Genomic DNA, 10319 nt, shown 5'->3' on the forward strand with positions numbered 1-10319 from the left:
TTACATAAAATTATTCTATTAGAAAATGGAAATGATGTAGCATCTTTATACAAGAATTATTACAGTTTTAGTTCATTTTTGTTATGATCAGAGATTGTGGCTGGGTAAGAATCGAGACTCTTAGGCAACTTTACCTAACTGTTATCACCCTTACAAATACACATATCTGTTAACAGAGTGGACCTATGCTATTATGAGCTATATGCTATCAACATTTGAGAGAGAGACTGAGAATCTCAGTCTAATAGATGAACTGTCCGGTTGCATTTGATTTAACATAAAATGAAGCCGAGACAAATGAGAGTATCTGAATGTTTTAAAATTGCATTTGCAAAGTGCGAGACTTGAAAGTGCTCCCACTAGTTACAGCTCCTGCATAAAAAATAAGACTACTGAGATACGTTTTCACTGAGCTCAGACATAAAGTGGAAAAAGTGAATTATTTGAAGAGTATATATGCATGCAGCGTTGTATTGATAAATATATTTCAAGCTTATGAAGCTGAGTCAGTTCCTTTATTAGGTTGCTATACAATACTGTCATCCAGAGGTGCATTTGAAAACTGCACTGCACTGTATTGTCCATGACAAACCAGCAGAGGGAGACATATCCAAAAAGATCAGGAAGCAGATCAGTTTTTCAAGCTGAATGTTTCATTGTTGGATTTAATGTTTAGTATTTAGTGTATCGTCTGAATAATTGTGCTTGTCCTATTATTATTATTATTATTATTGTTGTTGTTGTTGTTGTTGTTCGATTTGGCTGTATTTATCCAAATACAGTGAATACTGTAATATTGTGAACTATTATTACATTTGAAAATACAGTAACTATTTTCTATTTTGATTTTAAAATGAAAATTATGACATTTTTTCCTGTCATTGTAAAGTTGAATTTTCAGCATCATTACTCCAGTCTTCAGTGTCACATGATCCTTCAGAAATCCTTCTAATATGCTAATTTGGTGTCATTTATTATTATCAACATTGAAAACTGTTGTGCTGCTTAATTTTTTTTTTTGGAAACTGTGATACTTTTTTTTTTCAGGATTCTTTGAGGAATAGAAAGTTCAAAAGAACAACATATATTTGCACATATTTATAAATGTCTGTCACTTTTGATCAATTTAATGCATCCTTGATGAACAAAAGTATTCATTTCTTAAAAGTTTAAATCTTACTAAGCCCACACTTTGAATGGTAGTGTATTTTGCTGCAATTACAAACTAAACTTTGATCGTAACTTAGTAAGCGCTTACCGAGTGGTAACTTATTAAAAACTAAATTTGCAAACCTGTTACATTAACACATTTTAAATGCATTTCTCAGGCCTCACATCAAGAAACTGCTGAAAATATCATGTCTGCCTTTCAGCACGAAATGACCATAAACTCTTTTGCGTGAGAACAACCGTACACTCACACACAAACACACACACCCCCACACTCACTCACACATTTTGAGAACAATGAGTGTTGATAATAACTTAACTAGAGTTGCTAAAAGATTCTCTTTTCATTAATGAGGGACACAGGCGCACACATGGGCATCCTGTGCTTTCACTCTCATTAATCTGATCTCTCACCTTCCTGTTTCCGTGAACACATGTATTTGTTTTTTGATTGTTTCTAATGGAACCATTCTACCATTTGTGCATGATTACACACACGCACTTGTAACCTGTAAGTGTGAAATCGTTACACTTCACCTAAAACTCAGTCGTGCCTAAGGCACAACATGTCCACTGAAAACTAGATTTAATTAAAGATTTATTCATTTACTTTCTCTTATCTCTTCCTCTCTGTGGGCAGGTGCACAAGGACAAACTTGTCATGCGTAAAAAGCCCTCTGCATTGAGATAACCCATCATGCATTTCTCTTTCTGTTGAGCCTGGTGGCTATTCACTTCATTTTCCCTTTGTCTTTCTCTTTCTGTCTGCATGTCTTTCTGTTTTGCCTCTGTATCCTCTTGTATTTTTAATTCTTTCCAATTTCAAAGGAATAGTTGAGCCAAAAATGATTCTGCCATTACCACCCTCACTTACATTACATTTGTGCATTTAGTAGACAGAATTTGCCTATGATAAGCCTACATTTGATATGCTTATTTCTAGAATGCTGAATGCTGAAAATAATGTGGTATTATCCCAATGATAGATAACTTTGTGATTAAAGTGTATTGTGATGTATTGTGATTATACGATCTGCTGAGAGACAAATAGGCTAATAAAATTCAGAAAAGTGTGTTTTATCATTATTTGTTTGTTTAGGATTTGGTAATGGTCTGACCGTCTGCAGCAGTGGGGAAGCGCAGGCGGCCTCCATGCCTTCAGTTCATATGCTGCATTTAGCCTTAAATAGCGATTCAGAAACCATTTCAGAGCTTATTGGATTTTAAATAGTGCTGTCAAATGATTAATCGCGATTAATCGCGTCCAAAATAAAAGTTTTTGTTTACAAATATATGTATGTGTACTGTGTATATTTATTATGTAGGCTATATATAAATACACAAACATACATGTATATATTTTATAAATATTTACATGCATATATATATATATATTTATATTCAAATATAATATATATTATATATAAATATTTATATTTATATATAAACAAAACATATTTTTCTTAAATATATGCATGCATGTGAGTGTATCTATATATACATAATAACTATACACAGTACACACACAAGTATTATGTAAACAAAAACTTTTATTTTGGATGCGATTAATCGCGATTAATCGTTTGACAGGACTTATTTTAAAATAAAATTAGTTAGCCTAGGCCTACTTCTGATTGCTTCGACTTGGCTACTGCTATACTTATTCTAAGTAATTAGCTGTCAACAACAGTAATTTTTATAAAGCCCCTAGCACTCTATTAAATTTAGCCTTGCCACTCTACACATTTCTTGCTACTACAATGTAGAGAGCATACAAAAATCTCACACAAGTCAGGCAAACAATTGACAGCCCAGATATATAAAGTAACAGAGGTGCAAACTAATGCATCTTGTTTTCACCTGCAGGAAAAACAATAGTCATGTAATGAAATTACCACTATAAGTAGGGAAAAAAACATGTGATGGCTGTTGTTTGTTCATTGACTTTGAGCTTAGGGACTGCATTGGTTATAGCCTAATACTGATATTAACTGTAAACTTATTCCTCAAATTTAATTGGAATGATGCTCCAGGATCAAAAAGGATGTTGATTCAGGAACGCTGTACTTGATGAAATCATGTTCACCCATTTACTATATCCCTTTACACATACTGTTTGCCCTGAATGTCCTTCTTTCACTATTTTTGTATCCAAGCATGTTAAGTATTTTTAACATATATACTTAACATATATATATTTAACATATTTTTAACACTTTAACTTGATCTTGAGATAGATAGATAGATAGATAGATAGATAGATAGATAGATATTATTCTACTGTGAAATGTGCGTTCCGTGTCGAAATGCCTGTTTTTGTTTTGGTCTGTGTGATTCCGCCCACTGCCAGTTTAACCAATAGTATTTGAACACCCTGGGTTGCCAGAGAGTGGAAAACAACGTATCGCAGCCATTGAGGCCAGCAAACGAACTGGGGCAGAGATCCCAATTCTAGCCGACCTAAAAAGCCTCAAGATCTAACTAAAAATCTCTATGACTAGAGGCATATTAAAACGTGGATAAATCAACTCACCAACTTAACGTGTGTGTAAGGCTCATTGCCTAACTAACATTTTCTGTTGCACTCGTTCCCCTTTTGTGTCCTCAATCTGGCAACCTCAAGTCTGAGGAGGAGCGGGCGGGAAAAACGACGCTCTCCAATATTTTGGATTTGGACTGCAGTACCCATTACAACCTCTAGCTGTCAATACTACATACTGCACCTTCAAAATTCTCTTTTTGTGTGAGGGGGAAAAAACCCCAGCTTGGAATGATATGAGGGTAAGTAGTAAATAATGACAGGATTTTCATTATTTATCATACATTTATTGAAAGTCCATGAGCAGCCATGAGTAGGCCTAGTTAAAAGTGCACTGGTAACTTACAACATTAAAGAGCTATTTCCTCCTGATTTAACATATAAAACTGATTTCTGTTGGTTATAACTTTATGTTTTTAGGTTGATTCATTGATTTAGTTTATAAAAACCATTTAGGTGTCACCATTTCTTTGGTTACCAAAGAAGTCTCTCTCTCTATCTCTGTCTTTTGCAATATGTGTATTGTCTATAAAATGCATAGGCCTACATTGTAGATAGCTATATAGATATCCATATCTCCCAGTCCCAGGTGTCCCAGTTTCACAAGGTGTGTCCCAGTGTCCTGACAATTAACAGGGCTCTAGCCTCATTCTTCCCACTGGTGTGACAAGCTTTCTCAGCTGGTCAGGATTTGGCCGCACATATTTTTTATTTATTTATTATGTTTGTTTGTTTTGCTACAACATGGGATTAATCAATGATGAATAGATGAATAGTTTTTACCGTTATAGTTATATGGTAACAAATGTGGGATTAACATTTAACCCGTTCCTTTTCATCAGTAGGCTATTATTTGTGATTTGAATTTTGTGAATGGGAGTTCCTCTTTTGCCATGTTATAAGTCGGGCTTCGGACGCTTTCACTTTCGAATTCGCCATCTTGGTGTCACGTTTTACAAGAAAAGAGAATTGTCTGTTGTGCTTACATCTATACACCTTTCACTTTTTAAAACAAATAAAAACAAAATGCTTGAAAGATAGATTCATTGTTATTCTTTAATGTAAAGCACAACAATAAAACAGTAGGCTACAATGACAAATAGCATAACGTTTATTAACGTTATGCTGTAGCCTATAGCCTATTATATCGGCTAATAAATTACAGAAAGTTTAGCAAACACTGTGGAATCAAATAAATAAGAAAATGAAAAGAAAGCCTCCATAGCGTGAGGTAAACAGCAAAGTTAGCAGGCTTTTCAAAATGAAAACAAAAAGAAAGTTAAAACTGAATTGGCTGTCGGTGTGTGCTTGCATGTTCCCCCAAAAAGCAAAAATGCTTTTCAGTTAAGGATGATCTGAAATAAGCCTATCTGCAGGATGTGAAAGCGGAAAAGAAGTAAATGTTCATTTTCCTTCACCCACAGAGGTAAATCAGACCACATTCAGACTACATTTGAAAAGAACATACAATGACACCCTTCACTTTTTTTGCACAGTACGAGTATTTGAATGTTATTCGTGCAATTACATTTTATAGTTTTGTATTTTAATAATGTGAATATTTCCATAATTATTTGATGCAATATATATTGGCAAATTTCTGGTCACTTTAAAGGAATAGTTCCTGCCAAAATTAAAATTTACTCACCCTCATCCATCCAAGATGTAGATGAGTTTGTTTCTTCATCAGAACAGATGTGGAGAAATGTAGTATTGCATCACTTGCTCAGCAATGGATCCTCTGCAGTGAATGGGTGCCGTCAGAATGAGAGTCCAAACAGCTGATAAAAACATCACAATAATCCACACCACTCCAGTGCATAATGTCTTGTGAAGCCAAAAGCTGTGTGTTTATTGTGAACAAATTTTCACTAAGATGTTTTTAACGTCAAACTGTTGCTTTCGGCTAAAATTGCTAAAATGACCACTGGAGGAAGCGTTATAATGAATTATGGACTCGTATTTCATCCATAAGCAATGGTTAACAGTTCAAATTACTTAATAATGGATTTCGCTCACAAAACATTAACTGATGGACTGGAGTGGTGTGGATTACTTGTGGATTATTGTAATGTTTTTATCAGCTGTTTGGACTCTCATTCTGACGGCACCCATTCACTGCAGAGCATCCAATTGGTGAGCAAGTATTGCAATGCTACATTTCTCCAAATCTGTTCTGATGAAGAAACAAACTCATCTACATCTTGGATGGATGAGGGTGAGTAAATTTTTAGTACATTTTTATTTTTTTAGGTGAACTATTCCTGTAATAACAGTTGTACAAATTGCAAACCACAGCAAGTAGGCCTACTGCAAAGATAAGTTTTGTGGGTCTGTTTGTTAAGTGTTTGCAGACTACCTCTTTTGATTCATCTGCTGAGCCATCTGTTCACACTTTCACATCCCTTTTAAGGGAAATATAGGTATGCATACATTTACACGTTTTTTTTTTAATTCCCATATTCTGAAAGGCAAGTGAAAGAAGTCAAATTCTGCAAAAAAATGATATGAAATCAGTCACTTCCCCTGAAAACCCCTCTCAAAAAAAAAAAAAAAAAACTGAGAAAATGTACCTCACTTTTCCCACCTGCCAGCATACACACAAGGTGGTAAGACTAAGAGAGAGTGAAAGTGTTTGTGTATGTGTGTAGAAGGAAATCACTCTTTGCTACGTCTCAAGCCCAGTACTGCATTTTTAATCATGCTTTAAATAGCCTAATACAGAACACGCCATGACCAGAACACTTGTCTTTTGTCCAGAGTGTGTATGTGTGCAAAACAGAAATACACTTTAATGTAATTGCTTTGTTTTATGCTGAATTACTTTGTTTTCGTGCAAGTATGTTGGCACACAAATAGTATACAATTTTTTCCCTATTGGCCCACTGTATCTCTGTCAAAAAATAAAATAAATAACCTGCTAGTCATTATCTAGAGGTTGTGACTTTCTTTCAAACAGCAGCGGGCGCTCAACCTGGACTTTGTTTTTCCTTCTCTAAGAAAAATAGTTCTGTCACACATGAAAAGCTTATTCCCTGCTACAAAACTTTCAACCTCTGTAGCACCAGTGCTATGTGAAAAAAAAGTTAACGTACAGCCCTGGGTAAGAGAGAGTGAAAGTGTTTGTGTATGTGTGTAGAAGGAAATCACTCTTTGCTACGTCTCAAACCCAGTACTGCATTTTTAATCATGCTTTAAATAGCCTAATACAGAACACGCCATGACCAGAACACTTGTCTTTTGTCCAGAGTGTGTATGTGTGCAAAACAGAAATGCACTTTAATGTAATTGCTTTGTTTTATGCTGAATTACTTTGTTTTCGTGCAAGTATGTTGGCACACAAATAGTATACAATTTTTTCCCTATTGGCCCACTGTATCTCTGTCAAAAAATAAAATAAATAACCTGCTAGTCATTATCTAGAGGTTGTGACTTTCTTTCAAACAGCAGCGGGCGCTCAACCTGGACTTTGTTTTTCCTTCTCTAAGAAAAATAGTTCTGTCACACATGAAAAGCTTATTCCCACATCATTCTCCCTCATGGATTCAGGTGACCATTTTTGTTCTTTAAATATTTCATTGGTCTTAGTTAGATGTGCCCCAGACTCCTTAATTTCTTACATGCTGCAGTACTTTCTTTGTCTACCATTACGTATTCATTTTTACAAGCCCAATAAACTCACCTCAAATCCTGACAACAAATTCTGAGAAAATACTATGTTCACTGCCTTCCTTTCTTCTGTGTAACATAAAAGAAGATATTTTGAGAAATGTCTCTGTGTTTATTCATCCATACAATGGAATTTAATGGTCACCAAAATCAACATTCTTTAAAATCTGCTATTGTGTTCCACTGAAGAAAGTCAGTCAGGTTTGGAACAACACAAGGGTAAGTGAACGATGACAGAATTTTCACTTTTATGATTGCCTTTAAAGGAATAGTTCACCCCCCCAGATTTGGAGAAATTTAGCACCATTCACTTGCTCACCTATGGATCCTCTGCAGTGAATGGGTGCCGTCAAAAGGAGAGTCCAAACAGCTGATAAAAACAACCAAAATCAACATTCTTTAAAATCTGCTTTTGTGTTCCACTGAAGAAAGTCAGTCAGGTTTGGAACAACACAAGGGTAAGTGAACGATGACAGAATTTTCACTTTTATGATTGCCTTTAAAGGAATAGTTCACCCCCCCAGATTTGGAGAAATTTAGCACCATTCACTTGCTCACCTATGGATCCTCTGCAGTGAATGGGTGCCATCAAAAGGAGAGTCCAAACAGCTGATAAAAACATCACAGTAATCCAAAATTGTCACTTTTGGTTAAACTATTCCTTTAAGGCCTTTTTCACAATGCACACACAAACATTGTAAAAGTTAAGTGGCAGCATAACTGCAACAACAGTCTCACATGCTTTCACACAGACAGGATTTCTGCTGCAGAAAAAAAAAATCTTATTTCGGCCATGTGAATATGATGTACCACGTGAATGCGAAGGAATTTTTCATATACATTTTTCACAGGTGTTTTACTCGTACAGCATTGCATTTTTTGCTTTAGGGTTGAAGGAAATGTTCATACGCTTAACTGAAAATGTACTAGTAATTCTCTTTCTGTTTTTCTGCAGATTTTTGTTTTTTCTAACAGTGTAGGTTACTTTTTCTGTTAGGCCTATATGTCATAAATTATATTTACAAAAAGGTGATCAAGAGTTGTCCATTGAGAGGTATTACAAACTTACTGAAATAACTTCAAAATCACATTTACATCCAAATGATAATAACTGTACTCTATACACAAAATGGAACCCACCCCCAATATGTGGTTTAAAGACTGCTTACATCTAAAATCAGTCTCTTTTTTCATACAGTGGGAAAGTAGTTTGCGCCATTATTGTATATTTCTTCATAAAAGCCTATATGCAAAAAAATTGTGGTAATAAATAGCTTTATAGCGCATTTTTTTCCGCTGAGTTCAGTGTGACACACAGCAAAAACAGGCTCAGCAACAAACTCTATGTTCAGCGGCACGCCAGTGAGGCTTCTGAGGCGCAACGCTGCTCACGCGCACAGTGGGAATGCTGTAACCTGTTAATATGGGTACTGAAATAAATATCCGTTGTTCACGTGACAGATGCTGTGTGTGTGTGTGTGTGTGTGTGTGTGTGTGTGTGTGTGTGTGTGTGTGTGAAACAGGCCTAAGTACTGAAACTGTGGAGGAAAATTGGGTTCGACATTGTCAATGTAGGTAAACTGTGAACATGTGTTTAGTCAGACTTATGACCTGTATGCTTATGATTTATGAAAATGTAAGACTGTATGCTGAGGGTCTGTATCAGTGTTTAACAATGTTTAGACTGATATAGAATCTCAAGTGTAAATAATTAATTTTAGATTAATTGAAAATTTTGATTTTGATTTATTTGTATTTTTCCAGAGGAGCTTTACGGAAAATAGAAAAATAAAGAAGAAAAGGGAATTGAAAATAATGGCTAAAACAAAAGTGACAAGTAGGGATGCACCGATACTGGTCTCCCGTACTCGTACTCGTTAAAATGCCCCGATACCAAACGCCGATACCACACAGCACCAAGGAAAGAATATACTAACAAACAGAATAAACTTTGGGAAGAACCAATACTTTTTTCTGTCATTTACTGAAAATTTAAGAACACTGACAGATAAATCAATATGCCTCCTATTAATTTGCTCAATTAACCACAAACAAGTTCTATTAATAGTAAGGACTAATTGCTGTTTCTACAGTAGGGGATTGCTAAAAGGGATTACATCTGAAGAAAATGTTAAGCAAAGCTTTAACATGTCACTAGTTTTTAGCAAGTGCTGAGTGAGACTCCCAGGGCACAGGTTTGAACAATGCCAGGGGTGGCTCAGGTATAACATGGAGCTAATATACATCAGAATGGGCATCCCAAGGTGTGAGAGCATAAAAGCAATGCCAAGAGAATAGATATTAGTGGCTCTAATAAAGTATGGAGACATTTACATCTTGCAGGCATTTTCATCCAAAGTGACGTGGTTCATGAGCTCACGTGATCCCTGCTACTGTTTGTGGTTGGGATGCCAATTTATGTACTTTGAGCTCCATTGTTCCTCAAGCCTCTTAAATGAATGTTTTGGGTTCAAAACAGCTTAAGCTCTATTATTGTCTGTGGTAATCGACAGCATCTGTGTCATGCTGAGACAATATTTAGTGCTCATCCTTCAGTTTTAAAGAAAAAAAAATAAAAAATTATCTTTCAATTCATGAGCTGTTTAAATTTTTGCAGCTGTAGACCAAATAGCTAATGCAAAAATATCCACGAGGTCACACCAAAAGATGTTAAATGAACTGTATTTTTGTCCTTGGCATTTGGCAATAAAGGTGTTTATGGTCAGTAGCCATTTTTTGGACTTTAAAATACTTTTACGGCATGTTGTACAGTATTTTAAGGTAGGCTACTGTATACAGTATAATTGACTTTCAAAATGAAATATCTTCATTTCTAATGTACCTTTTTCCCCACTTTATTGTTATTTATTTAATATTATATGTAAATATAATATTAAATACTTTTTTCACTAAAATGTACAGAATATATATATATATATAT

This window comes from Sinocyclocheilus rhinocerous, unplaced genomic scaffold, assembly GCF_001515625.1.
Source record: "Sinocyclocheilus rhinocerous isolate Xijiao unplaced genomic scaffold, SAMN03320098_v1.1 scaffold1, whole genome shotgun sequence".
Lineage (NCBI taxonomy): Eukaryota > Metazoa > Chordata > Actinopteri > Cypriniformes > Cyprinidae > Sinocyclocheilus > Sinocyclocheilus rhinocerous.